Source organism: Streptopelia decaocto, assembly GCF_964273445.1.
Source record: "Streptopelia decaocto genome assembly, chromosome: 25".
NCBI classification, from domain to species: Eukaryota; Metazoa; Chordata; class Aves; order Columbiformes; family Columbidae; genus Streptopelia; species Streptopelia decaocto.
Window position 1 is genome coordinate 4,236,437 of NC_138680.1, and position 25,013 is coordinate 4,261,449.

At 47.7% G+C, this 25,013-nt stretch overlaps 1 long non-coding RNA gene across 1 annotated transcript in view; it reads right to left on the reverse strand.

The window, feature by feature from the left end:
- LOC309449996 overlaps nt 1-23,168 on the reverse strand; it is a 68,445-nt gene extending 45,277 nt beyond the window's left edge. The window contains exons 1-2 of the long non-coding RNA XR_014186034.1: nt 23,133-23,168; nt 4,063-4,176 (exon numbers count right to left, since the gene is read on the reverse strand). This is a non-coding gene — a long non-coding RNA (uncharacterized lncRNA). The remainder of the gene's footprint in view (nt 1-4,062; nt 4,177-23,132) is intronic.
- Between the last annotated feature and the right edge of the window lie 1,845 nt (nt 23,169-25,013).

The following is a 25,013-nucleotide window of genomic DNA, read 5'->3' on the forward strand; positions in this document are numbered from 1 at the left end:
CCACCTGCGTTACATTTAGTTCTGTAGCCCCATTTTCCTTTATCTATTGTGAAGACACACATACTATAAATGGAAAAGTTTACAAAGTGTGTCCAGAATAGCAATGAATGTAATTACGTGATTTTATTCATTAAACACTTGATGCAGCCAAGGTGATAATTACACTGCTTGCTGCAGAAAACAACTTTGTCTCCTATTCAACAGCGAGTGCACAGGGTCAGGCTCCAGGTAACAGGCTGCAGCACCCGCAGCACTCGGCCTGTGAACACCCTCGGCAATGGGGGGGGGTCAGCCGAAGCGGTGAAGGGTTCCAAGGGTTGGTGCAGAGCTGAGCCACTGCAGACAGGCAGCCTGGAATCCTGTATGCTGCACATTCGCCATCTGCACAGGGGGCTTATAACAACAACACATGTACCTAACAGATGTATGAAGTATAGATGCAAAGTAATTCCAAAGCATCAGCCTCACAGTAGATGCATCATAAAAAAAAACAGAGGGCTATTATTTTGAACTGTCAGAGCAAAACCAACGCATTTCTTCCCCTCGGACAGGGGACACCTCAGAGCACACCACCACCGGCTACTGGCCCTGTCCCAAGCACTAGGCAGCGACGGGATTGACAGGCACACCAAGCGCTGCTCCAGCGCCTGCCTTCGGCTGGGCAAAGGGCACAGCGACTGCAGCACGAACACGCTGGCACGTCCAGCAACACCAGCGTCACCATTTGATGCTACTTGCAGGACAAAAGCCCAGATTCTCTCCCACCCCGCAGTGTATTCACTAAAACTGAAAGCTCATCGACAGCTCAGCCGTTTACTTGCCATGCATTGCTGGCAGCAAGTGAGGACGAAACAGAGCAAACCTGGCACTCACGAGTACATCTCGTAATTAAAGTCCATCCCCCTGGCTGTGTCCGTTGTCATCTGTGTCTTCCAGCCCGCAGCCTATCTCTGCATTTCATTTGCAAGCTTGCAGCAGTGCTCATCAGCACTGTCTCCGAGCTGCCCTGGCCCAGCGCCCTTCGGGTCTGGGTCAGCCCAAGGTGGTTCCGCTCGTGCGTCCAGACCCGCGCTCCGCAGCCCCTCAGGGTTAACGGAGCCGTGTGCTGGGCTGCGACAGTACGGAACAATGAGCTGACCGCCTCATCACTTTGTCTGTGCATGGATATCCAAGTACTTACATTGCACATACGCATAAGATGTACATAGAAGAACCTGGATGCACGCAGCCACCTCACCTTTACACTGCTTTATGATCAGTACAACGCTTTTGAAATCAGTACTTTTGCTCTGGTATAAATAAATAAATGAATTATGCTTAGAAACCATCGTTCAGAAGCCTTTAAGCTGAAACAGTTGCAGAAAATCTACCACATGGGGTCCTTTTAGCTAACCACACAGTTCCAGATTTAACATTCCAAAAGACAAGAAATAATATTTTCAGTTCCAACAGGGAAAAAAGGCAGAGAAAAATAAAAGGTATTGCTCTAATTCAAGGAAACATGTGCAGCTGTATCCACATTTGTATCAAAAAAGCTGAAGCAAGAGTAAAAATGCTTCCCCTGCATTAAATTTATGTAAATAACAAAAGCAGGAGAATGAATATTCATATACATCCTGCTGCTTAATGGGCTACTCCAGTATGTTCTACGAGTTCTCACTCGGAGAGAAGTTTGAGATCTGATGTATTTGTAACTGTTGCTGTCTCTCTAACACTGTTGAGGAAACCTCCTGGTGCTCACAGGAGGGACAAACCCTTTCGGATCCCGGCAGCATGAGAAACATCGCAACTCAAGCATTTTTTCCCTTTCTTGTCATGTCTGTACTGGGAAAGGCCGTGTGCTCAGAAGACACGGGCTTTGCCGGGGATGCAGCTGACACAGAGCACAGCTGGATCAGGAGTCAGAAACTCCCAACCACGTGAACTTTGTGCAAGCAACGTTCAGCAAATGGACGTCAGCATTCACCTGTGTATAACCAACACGACTGCAGACCTGCGCCTCGACCCTGCTCAGTTCCACAGGTCACTCTTCCACGGAATAGTCACGGCTCTGGGATTTTTGGAGTCCCGCCGGCTGAGAACAGCATGAGATACCAGAACAGCCCCGCTCATCACCAGCTCAACTCAGACTCCTGTGGCACGGCCCTCCAGGGCAACACATGAGGAACGGTGCTGGGGAGGTCTGTGAAACGGCAGCACTGCAAACCTAGGATGTACTGGCAGTGTTAATAAGAAGGATTTTTTATATGGGGATAATCTGCGAGACTATATCTAGGCAAATTAATCCTGCTTTAGCGGCTCATTAGCCTGGTTACAGCAGCTCGGGGATGGCGCTCTGCCGATTCCAGTTCTGGAAGGGGCCCTGCGAGGCTGAGCAGGCGAGATGTTGTCTCAGCCGAAATTCACCATCTTAAGCTCTAGCTGTGAAGCTCAGTGTGATTCTGGGTGACCTCAGACTCAGGGACACAGAGCACAAGAGGTGATCCGTGCGATGGGATATAAGCCTCTTACTCGATATGGATCTCCCCAGTTTTACATAGGCAGTTCAAGTCTGTCTTTTCCTCCTCCTGCCACTATGTTTTACGGTATTACAAAATGACCTACTTAATGTTGGGTGTAACTTCACTTATAAAATGTTAAACCAGACACAAATTTTATACCTGTTTTCATTTCATGGGCACTCGTAAAAAATAAACTTCTGTAATGTTAATGAAACTTCAGACATGACTGAAATACGCTACACTGGCTGCTATGCGCATTTAAGTTTTATATCCTCAGTAACAGTATATCCAAATACCTCAGGAAAGGAAATCTGTTCGTTCTCAGAGTCTGTCTTTAATTATTTCACATTATCAAAATTGTCACCATAGGTCTCAATTCCATTCTGCAAGGAGCTGCCCTGTAAATAACAGCGACCAGTGAAGCCAGGTCCTTAAACCGCTGTAGATGTCCACATTGGTAAAGTTCCATTCCATAAGCCACATACACACAATACAAAAATAGCACAAAAGGCATTTGAACATCATCTAAGAGCTACAAGATAAATCTCTATGTTCTTAAGTTAAAACCCTCCTAGTACTGGTATTAAGGGAGAATTAGGTTTGCATTAATTGGAGCTTGAAAGACGCTCTGATAATGTTATTGCAGTCAAAATGCAACTACATGTGAGAACGTTTAAACAGCAGAATATCTTTCCTTTGAGTTTAATTTGTAACACTTACAAACATGCAGATACATTGTTGAGAACATATGAAACTAAATCCAGATTCATTTACTACACTGTCCACGCTGGCTGACACACCGCTCCACCTCTGCCGAAATCACTACATGACCACGAGAGTTCCCAGTCACCCCCTCTGGTTTTCTTTCTTTCCTTCTGTTCTACTTCAGAACCAGTTTTTTGATTACAAGGCCAGCAATATTCAACCCTGCAGCTGTGAGAGGTCAGCACACCACGGGGAGATCACTGCGACGGGAGAGGGAACCCGAGAGCCGCTACGGCGCGCACGGAGTAAAGCTGCTCTGCCTCCACTAAGAAAAGAGTGAACTACAACATCTCTTCAAAGGTAGGCATTCCTCTTGGAAGTCCAAATAAGTTGCAATGATTTCATTAAGTGTTTAGTTCTAGGAACCACTGTTAAAAATTCAAGCTGCTGTACTCGGATCTTTTCTTGGTTACTAGCGCACTGAAATACGCCACACTCGAAGTCCCCGTCAGCTGCTCTCCGTCAGCCGGCGGGACAGATGCTAGAATCATTGTTTATTAGCAGGCACACAAGACTGATGGCCAGGTGCACGTCTGGCTTGCTTTCCCCACTTTGCTGGCACGCACCGAGCCACACAGCACAGCAGCACCATCCCTCCCGTGTATTGCCTGCCGTTTTCACCTGCTCGCTTTTCAGCTTCTGCTTCTCTTACAAAAAGGCAATTACAAGGCTATTATTTATCCTGAGCACTCCGCTGAGGGTCAGAAAGGCATCGCCGTTTGTCACCCAGCGCATCTGGTGGCACAACAGAACGAGCGGATCTGGATCACAGAGGCATTTTGTCCTTTGCACTTACGGTTTCTGGTGGGCGGTCCGGGGGATGCCAGGTGTCATCCTCCTCCTTCCAGGAGCAACACAAGGTAAAGATTCATTTCAGGCTGAAATTGTTCTTCTAAGATCCTGTACAAACCTATGAAGAAAAGACAGAAAAGGCAAGACTATGAGCGTGGTTCCTTCAGAAGCAAAAGTAGCATAATGTGTGGGGCAACACACGGGAGTAAGCGTGGACACACACCGGGATCCTCCCTCCATCCCTTCAGTCAGTGAAGAACCGCAGCCAAACAAAGCAGCAGCTTCCTCATTAGATGAAGGTGTTTCAGGTTTGCGTTCATGAGAATATCTGCGCCTCCCACCCTGTGCCATCAGCAATATTTACTTATTCATAACCGAGAGGCTAAAACATAAACCAAAGTTTTGACTACAGCTCAAATGGTCTCCAGGAGCAGAAACGCTCCTATATTGCTAAAAACACGAGTTCAGCCCAAGGCCAGCTTGGTCTGGTTTGACGAGGCTCTTCCTGGCTTTACTTGCTTATTTCTTTTTAAAGGAAGTTTCAATGTGTGTATGTAGGAGACTGTTAGAGGTTGTATTGCTAATGCTCCTCTGGACATGCAGCAACCTCCTCCAGGCTCCTGCCACCTGTGGCAGCCAAAACACCCATTTATACAAGTTGTCTACATAAAACATATTGGGACTGGCTGGGATTTATTAGGAAAGTCACAGTACAGCTGTGCCGACCCGGCCCACAGGGAAAAGAAACTCTCTTTTGTGAGAGGAAAGCACCCTGGAGGTCAGTTTGTAGAGAACACCCACTTGGCAAGAACCGCAGCCTTAAGCAAACTGAAATCCTGGGCTGAGCGCAGCCGTGAATTTCAATACCCTGGGTCTGAATTTCCTTCTGCGTTCTCGTTTCATGTCTTCAAGCGCTTTTGAAAATTCTATCACATGCATTTGCCAGCAGTCTAACAAAGCTCTTCCAAGTAGGTTCATAATTAATGAACATGTGAGGTGCTGTCAGCTTTAATGATCTCCGACTTCCTCGATCTTTCTTTATTTTCTAAGCCTTCCCTCTCCGGTGACTGACTGCCATCCTAGCAGAACTCCAGTCTGCAAATGGGACGTGCCGAGGGGAAGCGGAGCCCGAAGTGACGCTATCATACGTGACGCGCCACGCGGCCCGGCAGCTGCAGGCACGTAAGGGGAGCGCTGAGAAAACCCTAACACGTCTTTTGCATGCAGAATAGGGAATGATGGGGATTTCTTTACTGCCACCTGACTGACCCCAAACTTGTGCAAACCTGGGATTTTTAGACTCAAGCCATGGAAAGCAGAGCTTCATTTACAAGTACATATAACCAAGGAACCTACATGCATATGAAAAGAGGTAATAAAGAACCCAGGACTAATTATTGCCATTGAGCAAGGCGGGCAGAACAAGTTTACTGGCCTACAGCGCTGCTGCGTGCTGAACAGCAGCGGAGTGAAGAGCATCACGGGGGTTTGTATGTGTCACGGACTCCTGATAGCACGTGCTGAGCTTCCCCGGCAGCGAGTGGGCTGGCGCTCCACTCCTTGTGTTATACAAACACAACAGATATGACAAGCCCTAATAACATTCTGTTCAATCTGAGCACTAGAAACAAACAGAGAGAACGTAACAGGTCTGAGCCCGTGTTCTGCCCAAGCTTTTGTACCAGCACACCCATTTTAAGGAAAAGCCATCTGGACAAAACTGCATTAACTGGCCTTCTTTTTGCCCCATTCTGCTTTTTGTCACACCTGAGTAATTCCATTCTAACCAAGGCAGTAACAGCCATATAACTGAAGATATAATTTTGCCTGAAGGTCCTCAAGTATCAAGAGACTTAAGAGTGTGCTGAGCTTTAACCACATGGGCAAACACTTTGCTGAGCTAAGACTCTGTTTAATGGTTCTGTTGAAGATATACCAACCACTAGACTGTCGTGAAATGAGCTGTGTAATTCGAGTAGTTTAAAGGGTCAAGTATGTGGACTTGCATTTACTGCAAAATACAAAGGTGCACCTGAAATAACGTCTGTAAACAAGATATGCAAAGCTGGCCAGAGAGTTCTCAAGGTCTTTGCAGAAATATCCCTGAAATATATGCATTACCATTTAAAAGCAAGACAGCTTTACAGTAATACACTTTTGTTACGAGAATACCCTGTGCCTCCCCGGTCTGAGTTTCAAAACCAACACTGCAGTGGAATTTAATGTTCGACAACTCTTGCTTACATCTCTGCACTCCGTGTTAGTCCCTTGCTCTAAGGAAACACCAAATTCCACAAAGACTGCATTTCTCCAGGCAGTAAACTGGAAACCATATTCTGCTGTGCTGAAGCAGGAGAGCCAGAATGCAAACTAAAACCTCTTGTGGAGTCACAACTGGTGCTGATCCACTGCCCACCGCTGCCGTTCCGGAGCCAGACTGCCCACACTCCCAGGCACCCACCGTCAATGAAGACGACGCTCCCGCACCGACGGGTGGGACGTAGCTGACACCTCCTGCACCGCGGTGCCCGGACCCCGCTCGGCGACAGCTAAACACCGGGAAAACACGGCTGAGTCACCGCCACGGATGGCGGCTCTCACATTTCCGGTGCACAAGATGGGAATTCTTCACGCAAAACCCATACTGACTACTAGCAGGTAGCTATCCCATCTCACTAAACAACCTTATTCTACTACCTCATCATCTCATTCAGTCTCAGATGATTATTATTTATTCAGTTATCAGTCATCATTTCAAGGGGGACTCAGCTTTAGCAACAGATCAAGGACAATTTTAAGGTCACACTATTAGGAGATTTTTAGTTTGTGTTCAGCAAAACGTGCAAAATCACATCATTCCAACTTCCTCTGCTCTGCCATTGCTGCTCCCAGGACCCTTCGGGACCCTCCGGGCGTGCAGGACACGGGCACAGTCTGTGCGCTCAGCGCGTCTGTCCTGAACACAGTGCGTGCAGGACACGGGCACAGCCTGTGCCTGACGCCGCCCAGCGCGTCTGTCCTGAACACGGTGCGTGCAGGACACGGGCACAGCCTGTGCCTGACGCCGCCCAGCGCGTCTGTCCTGAACACGGTGCGTGCTCTGACGAGTCTGATTCTCACCTTCTGCCCTGGAACCTCCGCAAATGGATTTCCCATTCCATCCAAGGACATTCATTATCGGAGTTTACAAGTTAGCTGCGCTTTACTCCACACAACTAGTTTGCTCCTTTTCTGCAGGCATCCTGATTCCTGATTTTCAGCAGGCTAGCCCAGTGAAATCACTATCAGCATGGTTAGCTTCGGGAGGCTCGGTATTGATTCATGCCTTGGGTGAAGAGGTTAATTAAATGTGAATTTTAAGCTGACAACATGATTAGGGGAGTGAGGAAACCTGAATTCATGAATGCTTCCTGAGCCGTTAAAACCATTTAAAATTAACAACTAGAAAAACCCTGCCTGGTACTGGCAACTGGATTAATGGGATTCTTAAGACTTTAAGAGCAATAACAAGTGTTCTCAAATATTCTAATCCATCTGGGTTTTTTGGTTTGTGTTTATATTTATATTTACATTAGCACTGAATTTAATACTTTACATAACCAAAGTAGAATTTACAAGAGCAGTTTCTTGCCTTTTCCTCCTTTTTCCCTTTCAACAACTAATCTGGAACCACATGAACCACTGGCTACACAAACCTGGACGCAGCCTCACTGCTCTAGAACAAGCTGCTGAATGACTTCAACTGCAAGCCGTGCAAGACCCCGGCCGGGGCTGCGGCAACACGCGCTCAGGGCCAGGGGAACCGCACTTACCCAGTTTAGAAGGAGTTGGGCTAACGCGTTCTACCTCCACCTCCAGCTACAACCACCAGTGGTAGCTCCACTGATTTAAGCCACAATACCCCCTTCAGTTCAACCACAAGAGGAAGTGGGTTTTAAAAATCATTCTATTTCATGAATGGTCTATTTTGTTTTCTTGTTGCATGTTTACTTATACAAGCAAGGAGGAAATTCTATGTAACCTGAACACCACTCCTACAAGGAAGCAGGAAACTGAAAAAATACCCAGAGGTGGGAGAGGAATGAGATGTACAGAGCAGCAACAGTAAGAGATGTGTGCCCTGACACAGTAACAGTGCTGGGATCCAAGATTCCAGTTGAGGGAATGAGAGAGGAATGAGAAAAAACAAGCAGTTCCATTGCTATCACCCTCCTGCCACAGAAACCTTGCAGGTGGTTGAGCATCTCAGTGCAACAGCAGCACCACCGAGCTCTGCACGGGCGGACAGGGGTCCCCGACACAAGGGGGTCCCATCCCTCCCCGACCGGACCAGCTCTCCGCTCAGATTTCCCAGCACTACCATCTGCGACACTGGTGCATTTACAGTTCGTTAGGAAAACAATCACACTTAATGCCATTCCTTCAGCACATCCCACGGCAAATGACCATTTTGCAATGAAAATGATCCATCTCCTGCTATTTGTTTAGGTTGTCCTTGTCTTTTCCTCTCCATCCTTCATAGCAGACCACTGCTAATAACAAAGGGCAGAGAAAGGCAAAACCTGGTTATTTATGCAGTACATTGCTTCAGCTAATGGACAGAAAAATGTGCTCAATTGCCATTTCTTTTCCTCCCCATCTCATATGAAACCATAGACTCGTGGAACTTCTTTTATTAGCGCTCTATCTACAAGTGTCTTTGGAACATTGCACGACAGCAATCTGCACTGAAGTGTTACAGCCCGCCTTTGCCCTTGGCACGCTGGGCATGTCTTGACAGCAAAACACAGATCACGCCGAACCGCTTCCAAATTTGTAACAGCCTGTTGATATTTGCTTCCTGGTGACTAACGGGGAAAAGCCAACAAAGCATCACTGGTTTTAAACTCCCCGTCCTCTCACATCAGGGTTGCTTAGCTATTATTTTAAAGGTTAAACTGAGAAAGATTAACCTGTGATTAGGCGGTGTTTGATTAACTACCTAAACACGAATGCTTGCATTTAGAATAAAATCAGAGGCACCACAACCAGCATCTGTGTGGATGGATAAGTCAGCGCGAGCCTCCTCTGCCCATTTTCCAGAACGGCACCGAACTGCTGTGCCCAGGCTGCGAGCGCAGGACCCGCCACGGCGCGCCGGGAGCTTCACGTTGACTCCCATTTCCTACTCTGGGCACGCAGCTTTCACGCTCAGAACATTCCTAATGCCCATCTGAACTCCCAGTCTGAAAATCCTCATGTCTGTCACCAGCATTCCTCTCCTTCCCCCTCTTAAAGTACTGATCCTTTACAGCCCATCCATGATCTATGTACGTTTCCACACTAAAAGTCAAACAGATCAGCTTCTGACTTGCATAAGAGGAAAAAAGAGCAAACAAGATTGATCTTGCTACAGCTCTGCATACATACAGGTCATGTATCAAATTTCAGTGTACTATCAAACCACACCAGTTAAACAGGGACAAAACGCTAGGAGGCCGTCCTTACCTGACCTAGCACAGGTACATTCAGCCTGACTTCAGTTCTATTAGGGATTAACTTTCTCCGTCACTTCAAACAGGTGTAAAGAGAAAGGTAAGTTCTACGGTGCAATGTTGCTGAGTGCTGACAGCCCAACACCAACCAGCACAGACTGTCTTTATTTCCAATCAAGGAAAACTCATTTACACGGTGTTTTATTATGCATCAGCTTTCCCTGTCAAGCTGGAGACCTCTGCACTAATGTACTCTATTTAATTTTTTCAAGCAAACAAAATTGTTTATCTTTGCTAAGCCAGCTCAAAGCCATGGGAGAGCTGTTCTGACAACGACGTTCTCTCTGCTTCCAGCCCTGACTGTCCCAGCCGATTGCCAAACGTCACCAAACCTGCAGAGCGCTGGCCGTTCAAGCCCCTGCTGAACGGGGCGGCCCCTGGAGCCCCAGCCACCGACACCGGGAGGTGAGGGGAAAACCACACCGTTCTCTCCCTTCCTTTGGGTGCGCATGTAGAAAACACAGGGCTTCTGTGGGCCTCCAGCACCCCCTGAGCTTGCACACCAGCATCTTTCAGCTCTTGTGGTTTTGAGGCTTTTTTTAGGAACTTAACTTTGTACTAAATTTCAACTTTTTAAAACTTTTATCACATTGAGACAACCCCTTAACATATTTTCTGCAGCCAGCAGCAATCAAGATTGAAATTTAAAAAGTAATGAATTAGATATCAAACACCAACTGTTAATGTAACATGAAGAGATGACCAGATTGCTCTTGTGACAGAAGCGGTCACAAACTGTCTACGAGGGTAACAACTTCTCATATGTTCTTCATTTTTCTCTCTGTACATTATGCTGCTGACAGTGGGGGAAGTTCCCATCGGCTCCTGGGTTGGAGAGAGGAACCGGAGTCCATCTGGGAGGAATTAATTATGCGCCTGATAATGACAGCATCATATGGATGAGTTCACCGGTTGTAATGGAGGGCAGTCTAAAAACACTGGGAAGCATAAACACACATCTGAGAAGAAAGAGAATGCCCCTAACTAGGCAAATTAACAACAACATTTCCTTGGTGTGTACAAACTCAACAGCAAGAAAATACAGCAAAAGAATTCTTGAGGAATTGTTAGTGAGGTCTGGGTCTAGATCCTCAAACACTGCTGCTTTTTATCCCCAATTACAGTAATAAATTAACAAAGATATTTTCACTCCAGGAAAGAATATAATTGGAAATTGATAAACCGCCACAAGTGTAATTTGACCCGTAAGATTCACTGAGGATAATCAGGAAGTAGGCGATGACCCATCAGCCAGATGTTCACGCGCATTCCGACACCTCCCGCCCGACAGACCGCAGCAGCACAACCTGTGTGCGTCTCCCGGCCAGCCCGGCCGTTTCCCCCGAGCGCTCTGCGCCGCTGCTGCGCCGGGGAGACTCGTGGGGAGGCGGCTGGTGAACACCGAACAGCGGGAACGTCTGCACAGATCCTCCGTGTCGGCAGCAACGCAGAGCAGGAACACCAACCATCACCGGCAAACCTAACATTTCATTTCCCAGTGTATTTATTTATGCATTCACCTTGGCAACAAGGCATTTATTTACAAATCTGGCAGCACAAAATGGCATAAAGATACCTGTACAGAGTGCAACATGATGGGAAATGGCTGTCACTGCTTTCAAAAGGTAACTCCAAAAGGGTAGGGGGAGGCGCAGGAGGAGAGAACATCACACAGGAGACAGATTCTGATGCAGTTTATTGCTTCTTACCATAGCAGGCATTTGTTTATGGCTATTTCTGTGAGTTGGTAATCATCTGTAGTTAATTAGGAATCAGCTTCTCAATAACCTGCTAAATGCCATGGGCTCCAACAGGTGTAAGCACTAAGTACAGATGAAGAAGATGAACATTTATTGCCTTTGGAGGATGAGGCAAACCAGTGCAAAATGAAAACCAGAGGGACTCTGTAGAGCTGCAGCTGGTGGCTCAGGACAGGACAGACACGCTGCAGACTGGTCAGGACAGACACGCTGCAGACTGGTCAGGACAATGCACGTGGACTTATCTGGTCCTCTGGGGACCAAACGTAAACCTGCCTATATCCAGTCTAAAGACAGTTCAAGAAAACCTATGACTCCATTAACCCAGAGCAGCCCACTATCACTCATCTAAAGCAATAAAGCTTTTATTCAAAAGGCACTACATACAAGGAAATCGACAACCTACATTTGAAACAAAAAAATGCTGGTTCTCTTTCCAATAACATTTTTGGTTTTCTAATATGAGACTAATTGTGCAGACGAGAGCTAGATGCAAATGGCATCTAAGCCCTGAAGATCTTGGTGTGCGAAGACAGTACATTCACATCCAGGAAGAGCTTTTTTCCCGATCAAGGAAGAACTCCCAACCTGACTCTGCTCGGCCGTTCCTCCCGTACAAACTAAACCAACCCCACCCCATCTCCCAGTGCCGCCGTCAATCCCACCGTCCGACCGGAGCTGCTGGCTGCGTTATGGATAGCACACATCCTTCCGGAAGATGAAGGGGCTGCTCCTCACAGCCATCAGTCATCCACCCTGACAAAGGACTTTCAAACTTGTCCCGTGTCATTTATTAGTCAGCATGAATCAAAAACTTGGTGTAGGCATCTACCGCTCTTGGGCTTGTTCAGCACTACAGACAAGCTGATGCATTATGACAAATGTAAGGGACTCAACCTGCAGAGTCACATACAGGAGCTGCTCCACCACATCACCAAACCTCCCCGTTGTGTGAGACCAAGATAGTGGCAGTAATTACTAAATGATACCATGCAGAAATATCCAAACCAGCTACGCAACCTCCCACACACCAAAAATGTTCAAGACTAGTAATCTGATTCACAGACATTAGCTAAGTATGAGCTACACAAACATCTAGTTTTAAAATTGGCAACTCTCACAAGGCTGTTTTTGCAGGTTTTAGCCTCCCCTTCAAACACATGCTGTATATAACAGAGCATGCCGGGAAGTTAGAGCTGGTCAAAGAGCATCCACTGCCCCCAGCAAAGATGTGAGTTTGGTTCCTGACCATTCGTTTAGATTGGTGGAGCACGGGTCATCAACAGCTTTACTCTTTTTCTTTTTTTGACAATATTCCTAACAAAAACTAACCAACTCCTCAAAGTGCACCTGTACAACGAACAGCCCACATGCAGCATCCTGCCAGTAAATGAGGAATATTGGTGAGCATGAGGGGACACCTGCTGTCCCGGGGTGACATTACAAGCACAGAGCCCCAGCCCTGTGTCACTGGGAACTGCCATAGGAACAGAACCCAAAATGACATTTACAGCCTGCGACCACACGGTGCTCGATAGGCCGGAGAAGACAGCAACCCTAAGAAAAGGAATGAAACACTCATTTTGCTTAATTCAGGACTCGGCTGCAATTGCATCAGGGTAACCTGATCCAGCTGGGGTACGCGACTCTCTTCAAACACAGATCAGGCGAACGTTGCACCTGCAAAGCAGGAGGCCGTGTCAGCTGAACCGAGCGCAGCCACACGGCTCCCGGGCGCCAGCGCAGCCCCCAGTGCCGTCTGAGCACCCCCCGGCACCCCCCGCAGCCCAGCGCTCCTCCGGGGCCGCCTTCAACCCTCCTCCAACCCCGCCATGGTGCTGCTGAGCCGGTGCTTGTGATGTTCTGACCTCACAGACAGCAACTGCAAACACAACGGTTCCATACATTTAACGGGAGGGAAAAAAAAAAAAATAAGTCAAAATACTTTCCTAGGGCTTTTATTTCCAAACACAGTTCCGGAGATCCCCTCTTTCCCCCCCAATGCAAAGCTTTTCAGGTCCTTTTGCTTCAAGCTGATCCTTGTAATTGAAAGAGCTGATTTCAAATGCCCTCATTAAAGGGATCTGTGCATTAGAGTTCATTAAAATGTAACTCCCACAAACCATTTTAATCTATCCATACTTGGGAAAAGGGGGAGAAAACCTAGATTCTTCCTGTCCCCCACATGTATCTGTAGGCTATATGTGTTAATTACCATTTACTTGTCTGAATGAGAAAATTACACATTAGCAAGTAGTTAACTAGTTATTAACTGAATTACTCTTCAGAGATTTGGGAGACATTATACTCCCAGCTACGGTGTCCATTCTAGCTTGTATATTATTATTTTGCGTGCTCTTTAATCTACAGGGAAGTTGCTGAAAGGATTAAAACCTTATTCAAAGCACTGCTTAAGTATTGTAAGTTACAGATAAGTACTCCTACCGTCATTTTACAGGATGGCAAACCGAGGCAGAGGCTCCGTACAGCCACAGTCTGGCTGTACAGTATCAAAAGAGAAGAGTCCGCGGTGAGCAGAGCCGGGGTATGAACAGCCGCAGGCAGACGACGGAACCCAGCACGTGCACAACAGCACAAAGCTGAGGAACTGGGTGAGCGAGCAGGATGAGCAGTCCAGCTGTCAACCCTCCCGTTTCACCATCACTAAACTTCCAAAAGGGTCACTGTCAAAGTTGTCTTCCCGCCCCCCCAAGTCAAAGAATGCTGCTTGACCGAGAAGGACTATCATGCCTATCTGGTAGTGGAAAACGGGAGTAAGCCACCGTTTCCTTATGTTTCACAGCCGCCTTGTAATGGTACGAGTCATCCCACATGCAGCTTTACTGCATGTAATGAGAAGGTCCAGAACAGGCCAGATCCTCAGCTGGGGTAAATGGGCTCCTTGGAGTAGCACCCTTTCTACCAGTTTACCTGCTCAGCGTATCAGCTGTTTCCTTTGATAAAAACCATTCAAATGTCAGATAACCAGCCTTTTAGAGAACCAAGCTCAGTGTCTTAGATATAAAGTTGCTGGCTTTTTCTTTTCAAGATGCATACAGAAATACTTTTCCAAATGCTGTATCCTCAGTCTAACTGGTATGTAATGAACATTTGATAGATGACAGCAATCGTGAGTGACTGCTATTATATCTTGTTCTGTGAGTGGCAGAATGAATAGCATGAATTCATTTCAGAGTGAATGAATACCTTCAAAGCACCTTTCATAGAACAGGAGCCTTCAAAGCGGGGTTACCATTTCCAAAGATTCAATATTGCTCCAATTTCATTTTCAGATGGAGGGCCAAGCTCAACCTCATCACAAGCCTTTTGAAATCAGACATCAGAGCTGACTCTGGTTCACAAATTTTAATATACAGGGTATGTCTTCAAAAACAATTGTTCCTGTAGCTACTAATTGCATTCCTTTCCCGGCACAGAGCACAGCTCCGCTGCCGCCGGCTGGCAGCGCTTGACAGATGTAACCCGTACATAACCCGTACGTAACCCACGGCTTCACTGTGCTCCGCAGCCAGATCTGCTCAAGGCAGCAGCACCTTCAGTGCCCACAGAACACCAGGGGAGATTTCCCCATAGAACTGATACCTTTTGCTCATACGAAGGCAACAACCCTGGCCAGATCACAGGACTCACACTAAAGTGCCTTCTGTACTCTGCACCCATTCCGCCTCCTTCTCCCTGCACGCTCACACAGCGGCACAGCAGCAACGTCAGAGCAGCCTGCAGCACGGGCAGAGCAGCAACGCTGCCACCACCTCCTCCGACACACACACTGTCATTTACGTGCTCTCAAAACTGCAACTCCATCTAATATTGGGATTTTTGATTACGCACTGTGCATTGGAACCTCTGAAAAGTGATCTGAAATAACATCTCTACTGAGCAGACTGCACTTGGCCGGACCAATCCTATTGATTTATATTGAACACAGATCCTTCCCTTCTTTTAATTGGCATCTTTTTCTCTGCCACTCATTTGTTAACAACAGCAGCAACAAGAGATCAAACAAATTTCAATTCCTTCACACCACATGATGCTTATTAAAATTTCATGACGATCTCTGAAGTTGCTGGAGCTGCTCTGCTGAGTCCATTACAGCAGCTCCAACAGCCCGTGCCCCAGACGAGGCTTTTTTGCCTTGGGACACCAGGGTTCAATGTACACAAGTATACAAATACCAAGACAAGTTGCTTTGTACTGCAGACAGTTTAAGTGCTTTGTATTGTTCACATTTCCACGATACTTGAAGATTCTTTGCAGAACTCATACAACGCAACCCTTGACTTTCCAGACACTAAAAAAGATATGCTGCTTATGGTACTGCACTCCAGGGCCTTGATTCTTCTCATATTTACAGGTATAAAGAGGATCTGCAACCCGAGGAAACTGCTTTACATGGTTTAGAAAGCACAAAGCTTGGGCTTCTCTGCTGTTCTGCTGCGTCCTCCAAAGCACGCGCACCCAACGGTGTATCACCCAGATACGGAGCACGGGGAAACCAAACCGCCCGCACCACACGCCGTAAACGAACATCTCCCTCAGGTTTTCTAAAAGATGCCACTGCTTGCTTTGTATTATCCCACCTTAGCCACGGGAAAACAAACCGGGGGAACCGAGGCCCATGCAGCACAGCCGAACTCAGCGCCACATCCCCAGGTATCAGCGTTTCCATCCCAAACTCTGCACCCTGCGGGTCCTCTCCTGCCGACACTCTGGAAATCACCATCCAACCAGCACAGTGAGCTGGATAAAACTCACTGGGAATTAGGAAATGTGCCTCCGCTGTGTGTATTGAATTTTAGATGCTGAAAATAAATAAATAACTAAGACCTCATGTTTCCCTCTGAACCGCGGTGTAAACACTTCTTAGGAGTGGAGCAAGTGGTTTGAAGAGCTTGTTTCACTTGTTCCATGCAAATATCAAGATTAACAGAGAGATTAATTATGTCCCATTTTTCTTCTTACAAAGGATACGGGCAGATTTAGAATAACAAAAATAAACCCTCTGGATTAATATTCATAACACAATGCTGAGCAGTACAAAAGCAACTCATTTTTTATGTAGAAAGGGGGAGAAAACAAACTGTCAAGAGTGCTCCAGAAGCATAAATACATATTAAGTAAGGAAGTCTCCTAGGATGTACTTTCTCGGTCTGTTGAAAGAGGGCTGGGGGCTCAAAGAGGGTGTGCAACATGTCACGGTTTCCGAGAATGAAATCCAGTTAAAGAATTCCAAATCAAAACTTCATTTGGGTCATGTCAAAACTTGTATCTGTTCCCACTTCAGTTTTCTGTTCACCTTTATGAGAGCTGTAACCTTGGGTTCAGGTCTCTCAACAGCTTCAGAGCTCAGGAGGATTTTGGTTTGAGGTCCTGGGGCAAGTTGTATCTGTGATATCAGCTGGTCGAGCACATTCCCCAGGGAACACTGGACACACACAGGAGCGTGGCCATCACTGCCCCACACCTTGGTGATAAACACAAGCCCAATATCGCAACATGCAGCACTGAAGACTGAAATGAGAAGAACGTCCCTTGTCTTTAATAAACGTCACCTTACAGATTCTGGGACATTTTACCAATGAATCAAAATGATATCAAGTTATACCCTGTCTTCCAAAGCACCGACAACACCCGCCTCTCCCTCCAGGGTTTTGTAAGCCCAGAATGCTCTCAGCAGCTGAGAAGCCTCCAAGTTGAATTTAACATACACCACATCTACCATCACTTAGGATTCCACAGTTGACATTATTCTCTACGCTGTGGCCTCCCCAAACATTCCAGCCAGCAGCAGCGAGCCTGTGCCCAGCTCAGCCCGCTGCACTGGGTGCTCTGCACCCGCAGCAGCGAGCCTGTGCCCAGCTCAGCCCGCTGCACTGGGTGCTCTGCACCAGCAGCAGCGAGCCTGTGCCCAGCTCAGCCCGCTGCACTGGGTGCTCTGCACCCGCAGCAGCGAGCCTGTGCCCAGCTCAGCCCGCTGCACTGGGTGCTCTGCACCAGCAGCAGCGAGCCTGTGCTCAGCTCAGCCCGCTGCACTGGGTGCTCTGCAGCAGCAGCAGCGAGCCTGTGTTCAGCTCAGCCCGCTGCACTGGGTGCTCTGCAGCAGCAGCAGCGAGCCTGTGTTCAGCTCGGCCCGCTGCACTGGGCGCTCTGCACCAGCGAGCCTGTGCTCAGCTCAACCCGCTGCACTGGGTGCTCTGCACCAGCAGCAGCGAGCCTGTGCTCAGCTCAGCCCGCTGCACTGGGTGCTCTGCACCAGCAGCAGCGAGCCTGTGCTCAGCTCAGCCCGCTGCACTGGGCGCTCTGCACCAGCAGCAGCGAGCCTGTGCGCAGCTCAGCCCGCTGCACTGGGTGCTCTGCACCAGCAGCAGCGAGCCTGTGTTCAGCTCAGCCCGCTGCACTGGGTGCTCTGCACCAGCAGCAGCGAGCCTGTGCCCAGCTCAGCCCGCTGCACTGGGTGCTCTGCACCAGCAGCAGCGAGCCTGTGCCCAGCTCAGCCCGCTGCACTGGGTGCTCTGCGCCAGACGCAGCGAGCCTGTGCTCAGCTCAGCCCGCTGCACTGGGTGCTCTGCACCAGCAGCAGCGAGCCTGTGCGCAGCTCAGCCCGCTGCACTGGGTGCTCTGCACCAGCACCAGCGAGCCTGTGCTCAGCTCAGCCCGCTGCACTGGGTGCTCTGCACCAGCAGCAGCGAGCCTGTGTTCAGCTCGGCCCGCTGCACTGGGCGCTCTGCACCAGCAGCAGCGAGCCTGTGTTCAGCTCAGCCCGCTGCACTGGGTGCTCTGCACCAGCAGCAGGTTCCGGCAGCAGGATTCGCAAAGGCAGACGTCACCGCAAACACACACCTGTACACTCTGAGCAGTTGCTTTCAGTTCATCATCTATTTCTGATTTTTATCAAGTATATTTCTAAAATATATTTATTTAGACAGGCTTTTTGTTTCACCTTTCACTGGCAATCAGAAAAATCAAGGAGATTAAGTCAGCCCTTTGTTGACATTTTCACTTCTTTTTTGGAGCAGTTTAAGGTAACAGCCCATTTTATATGTTGGATGCAACAGAGACAGAACTTAATACATATAATTATGCAGTTTGCAAATGTGACAGCTCTGATGTTACTGCACTATAAGTCTATGCAGTTAAATTAGAATTATAATGACAGTAATTACACTAATTAGCCTTTTTTTTCCTAGTTTGTTACCAGCAAAGTTTTGCATATTTACGTACCAGCTACTTCTGCTTTCTCCTGAAAATCCACCATAACCAATTCACTAAAAAGCTCATTTATCACAGCCATGTAATACACAAGTTACATTCAGAGATGAAAATGCAGATGCCAAAAGGGTAAGATTTAAAATCCATACAGTGTTTTCCATAAATTATTCACAAGCACCCTCTACAACTGTAATGCTTAGAAGTTTAGACAGGCACAGGGTGAACTATTTCATGTAATCCACAGGCAGCAGCACAATGCGTATGTAAGAGCGCATGTACAGGGAGCGAGCGCTCGGGAGCGACACGGGAACAGCCAGATTTGGGTTGTCTGGCAGGGCAACGCGGCTCGAGCAAACCTGCTCATCAAAACGCTTTCACACCATCCCACGCTGCTCGGATGTGGGAAATACAGCCCATTACGGATCTCAGAGCCTGACCCTGAACGCACTGAAATCCTCGCTCCTAGTTTCTGCTCTTTTTTGTAACTCCTTTTAAAAGTATTTAAATGCCAGGGGCGCTTTACAAACCACTATCTAATACAATCGGCATTGTTAATAAGGAAACAATGTCACTTTTTTGCACATAACACACATTTGTGTATTTTTCACAAGATCCTTCCTCCCTTCCCACTAGTTTATTTTCCTCCCTCGGAAAATTACACAGCAGCAAAGCTTTGTTTGGTCCACTCTTTCTTTTTCCTCGTTTGGAGGGTGACAGACCTACTGCTGCGGAGATTCAAAGAAATCCTGTATGCACGTGTGTGCAGCTGCGCACGTATGAAAGGCTGAGCAGCTGTAGGGAGCGCTGCACTGCTGCAGGGATGATGCATTATTATTTTCCAAGCTTTGATGAGAAAGAGTCAACCCCGTCAGCTTTGATTTGTGTTTGTTCATGCAGCGATTCAATAAGCAGATCAGGTGAGCCCCAGTGAAATATTTTGGCATCTGTTTCTCGGAGAGCAGTGAAAAGCCGTTTGCCAGCCCCAGCCTTTGCCCCGCGGTGCGCCCCGCCGGCTGCACCCAGAGCCTGCCCACAGACATCTCCAACACCTTTTATCTTTCTCAGTATTATTTTACATTAAAATAGCAAAAAAAAAAAAAAAGGGAAGTTGAGGACTAGAACATAATAGTAGAATTTGCAAAACATCCTTGAAAAGATCAATTTACTCTCAGTGAACACTTTCGCTGAAGTTTGACACTGATCTGGTTGGAAAGAAACAATTCTACTCTGCACTAGGTTCACTGTGATGCCACAAAAATAAATTATGAACTAGTAGCAAAACACACATTGACACAAAGGGGATCTTCAGACAATGTGTCCTCGTGTACCTTTCATGAGTCAATCTAAAAGAAGGCCCTCAATTTGAAATTTAAATTCTATTTCAGTAGTGACAAAGGATACAAAAAATAATGGTAGAGAACTGATACTAAGTATTCGAGTATTCGGGCTTTTGCAAAGAGCTCTCTGAACTGAAAAAAAAGACAAGACAGATGTATTTTCCTAAGGAAAAGATGTGAATTCCTTTAAAGTCTCTTATCCTTTTCTGCAAACGCAGAAGACTCAATCACGCAACAGTTACAGCAGGGGTTCCCAACTTCTTTCCAAAGGTAATAAAAACCACCACAGCATCAAAACTCCACAGCACACTATAATTTGACCTGTTTTCTTTCTGCTGAAGCTTGTTCCCGGCTGTCTAGAGCACTGCCAAAACGGCCCGTCCTAAGAGAATATTGGAGCTCAGTCTGTCATCCCTTTCCCACAGGCACAACCCAAGAAATCTGTTAAATCCTCTAACAAAACGTGCTTCAGCGAATTAGGCTTTTCATTGGCAAAACTTACAGCAAAAGCTCACTTCATAGGATTCTATTAAACCCATTTTTATAAACGGCACTGTGTGTATTTCCCGAGCCCTGTAACACCCACATACACGGGAGAGCGAAGCCCAGCACGTGCTGTTGTGCAGGATCCACTCCAAACAGTGTTTGAAAGCTGACACAGTGACCAGCTAAGATTGAACCTTAGCACAGATACACAAATATCCTCTGAAGGATGCTGGAAGTGAAAGCAAACACAAATGTGCATGTTTCGGTCTGCAATGTTTTTATTGCAACACTACCCTTAAAATGCCTCGGTCATTTTTTGTCATTATTTGTCACGGCAACGGCAGTTGAGGATTTTCTTTCCTGGCCCTCCCATTAGTTTCACTCTAAGCTCTGCTCACTCTGCTCTTTGAACAAGAGCGATATTGATTTGCTGCTCTATTGGCACCTCGGAAAGGCCTCGGCCCCCTCCCTGCGTTCCTGCTCCAGCAGATTTTCCTCCTCATGAAACACGGGAGCTGCACAGGGGCCCAAGGTTCTCCCTTCCCACTGCCCACCGTGTTTCCTCCCACCCACGGCTATGGGGGGACCACGGGGTCCAGGACCAGCTGCAGCTGCTCTCCCATCCCACCGCTGGGAACACGACAACTCCTCATCTCCAGTTCTCTTCTGGGGACATGCCTCGAGGAGGATGCTTCTCTTGTGATCTTTGAATCAGATCATGCTGTATGGCTCTAGGGCAATTCAAATAACTTTTACTAGAATCCCTTTATTTCATCTGTATTCCGGGAGATGAAAAGTTACCATAGCACTTCATCTGTGTAGCTCACCTTCTTCAATCTTAAAACCAGACCACAAAGACATTAGAACATTATTATAATCCCTCTTACACAGAGGCCCAGAAAGCACCATTTGCACCCTCATCTTTATTCAAGCACAGTTTTTAGTCTTGAGTAGCACTGATAAACTTAATCAGGTTAAAACAAAGCCGGGATTAGCCATGAACAGCACCCGCGGACAGGGCCCCTCTCAGCACCCCCAGCTGCGAACTTTGAGCCATTCCCACACCTGCCACGTTAATTCACCACACCGGACAACACCACAGCTCTTCAGGACTACTAACTCCCCAGTTCGGGCTGCTACCAGCGTTCGTTTCAGATGGTGGCACCACATTCCACAGCCCACACAGCCAGATGTTCCAGCTGACCTCTCAAGTACAAATTCTGACCCTTTCGCCATCCAATTCCCACCTCATCAGCCTCTTCGACTATTCATAAAATTAAGCATCAATTAACTCAATCTACTCAAGTATTATTCCCCTGAATTGATGTTCCCATAATGGCCATTTCATTTATTCTTTTAACATTAACAACGGTCAATTTTTTTCACAGGAACCAACTGCTTTTCTGTCTGAGCCGCATTAGCCCAGCTAATTGTTCTGCTTGGCATCCACTGAACTTCCAAACCGCTGAGAAACAAGTCAAAAATCAACCAGGCTTTTACTAGTCGTGTGAGCAATGAGCAGGGCTTGGGGTTTGTTTGTTCTGGTTTGGGTTTGTGTGGGAATTTTGTTTTGTTTTTTCCCTCCTGAATTTGCATCTGTTACGTAATTTAAGATACACACCGCTCTTAAGACAAAGTTCCCTTTTTCTTTCCCAACAGCCTCGGTTTGCAAAGGGACCACCAAACACAAGCAAAGGTGCGTGTTTAACGCTTCAAACCCTTTCCTTGCACACGCCTGCAAACCCCGGGCAGAAACCCGCACTGCTAACGGTGCAAACTCCGCTTTGGACGAGGGTCTGTGCGGTTCAAGGCCACTCACCCGCAGCGCTGGTCCCGCCGGGCCCTTCCAGAACCTTCCGGCGCGCCGGCCGGCAGCACCTCCCTCGCGCCGTTAACGGCCGGTTAACGGTCATTAACGGTCGTTAACGGTCATTAACGGTCAGCGGCAGCCGCGCGCGGGCAGCGGGAGCCCCGCGGCCCATCGGCTGCAGGTCAGCCCAGAGCGCTCCGGCACCTGCTTATCCTCCTTTTCCCCCATCCCCGCGCTCCTCCGGCCCGGGGGCAGCGCTCAGCGCTCCCCGAGGAGCCCCCGACGCGGCGCAGCCCAGAGCCGCCCGGCACCTGCTGCCTTCGGCACGGCGAAGGTAAGAGCTCCGGGGTCTGCTCGCTCCCCTGCCCGCGGCTGCTCTCACCTCGCCGGTCCCTCCGCGCGGCCGCCGCGGGAGCCCCCGCTGAGCCCCGCTCGGTCCCTGCAGTTCCTGCCCGCCGGGGAACGAGGACCAAGGGCGGCCCCGCGCAGCTGAGCCCGATAACGAGCCCGGAGCCGCCGGCCCCAGCCCGGGCTGGGCGTGTCACTGTGCCCGGTGAGCCGGTCCCGGGCTGGGGGTGTCACTGTGCCCGGTGAGCCGGTCCCTGGCTGGGGGTGTCACTGTGCCCGGTGAGCCGGTCCCGGGCTGGGGGTGTCACTGTGCCCGGTGAGCCGGTCCCGGGCTGGGGGTGTCACTGTGCCCGGTGAGCCGGTCCCGGGCTGGGGGTGTCACTGTGCCCGGTGACCCCGGAGCGGTGGCTCTGGGGCGCTCCCAGCGCGGCCCCTGCGGGCTGACCCCTGCTCTAAACTGCGTTTGTAGGGAATCTCAGAAATCCCAACTCCCTCCACGTGTCTTACACAGCGAGGGGTGCAGAACAGAGACCGAACTCCAGGTGGGGTGTAAAGAGCGGATTACTGACCATGGAAACCAAGCCCGTCAGGTCCCCGTGTGCCACCTGTGCGGGGCTTCGTGTGTTCGTGGATCACAGACCCGCCTGGCAAAACCCGCCGTTCTCTTAGCAAGGCAGTTCAGGTCTCGTTGCGTCCGCTGCTTGCAGAGCTTTAATGGTTAAATTAATCTGGCATACATTTTAAGTAACAGCAGTTTAGCACCTTACTGTGCTATTGATCCTGTTTTCTTCAAGGAACTTCCATAAATGGTATTTTTTTAAGCACTGTGGGAGGCTTTTATTACTGCTGTAATGCAAATCAAGCAGTTACGATCACCACAAACTGATCTTGCTCTTCAGAGATTAAAGCCCCAGGGACAGAATTATCTTCTGATGAATTCGACCAAATGGATTTTCAGGACTTTGATGATCTTGCTTGTGGGTGTATGCGTGTGCATGTGTCATTTCCTCCAGCAGAATTTACATTAAGACAAATGAAGAACAAAAAAGTAAACCAGAGTTATGGCTACAATTGTGTCAGTATAAACATAGTTTATAATTAGATAGCTATTACCATAGCGTAGAGGAAGAACTACACCCCTATAAATCACATTTATACCAACCTGATTGCATCTACCAAGGAGTTCATAGCAACATAACTCTTTTATAAAAAAATCATACCCGTTACCAACATTATTCTTCAGTAAAATGTAAATGCAGACTAGGCCTTAGATACCAATTAAACCGCAGTTGACAGAGATGTTATTGTCTAAATAGAATAAATGTAACAGAACAAAGAGCAATACAAATAATGAAATAGGAAATAATAGAGGGAAATATCTGTGATACTGTCAAATTGTCCAATGAGCCAATTGGAAGATTTGAAGGGCAATTATTACATAAATCAGTTAAGCAATTTCTTTGCTAAGAGAATGCTAGTGGTTTGGGGAGAATCCATTAAATCCCAGTGCACTGAAATTAATTCTTACAGTCTTTTGTGTGTGTCTCTCCTTGTGAACTCCTGTGTTTGAAACTGAAAGTGGACGTATAGAGGCCAGATGCATCACTCACCCACCAAGCAGGTTCACTTCAGTGCCACGCAGTTACTCCAAAGCGTTGATGTAATTCCATTGCCTTCAGAACACGTGGCTGCTCAGAGCAGCGAGAGGTCTCTGGAAATAAATCTGTAATGAACTGAATCACTAGGACCAAATCACATCTTTTTCTGACATTTTATGTAAAAGACCTTGTTGCCATTGGCAAACCCTTCAGCAATTCCTTGGTTGCAAAGTTCTTAAAGAAGCAGGGCTTTGCGTCCAGAGGCGATTCATCTCTGTTCACCTGCAGATTTCCCCATTTCCATTTCAGTCAGTAAGATTTATGGGTCATCTATGGCCACAGAAAGGTGCTGAGGAGCAGGCTGGCAGTAATTTATAGTGCTTTCTATGACAGACTCCTGGGCTGGAGATGAACAAGGTGCTGTTAAAACAAAAGCAGGCTATCGGGAGTGGTGTTGTCAACAGGAATCCTCTTATCACATCGGCTACAACCCTTAGTTCATCATTTGCGGGAAAATCAGCAAAGCTGGGATGTTTTCCAGGTTTGGTCTGGGACCCTTGGAGTCAGAATCCATCTGGTTGTTCACACCACTGCACCGGGCTGGCCGAAGTGATAGAGATAGGGCAGAATGAAGGTGGGTTTGCTGCTTCGCTATTCCTCTGTAGCAGGAATCAAAATAGACTGGTATACACTCTTCTCGTCTTCCATTACTAGTTGGTATAGATTGAATATTTTAATTAAAAATAAAACTAAACATCTTTAGAAGAGCTGTGCCAATACACTTTTTAAGGCTTGAGCTCTGAATTTGGCTGGAACATGCAGATTATAACATTCCAATGAGCTTTCCTAGGA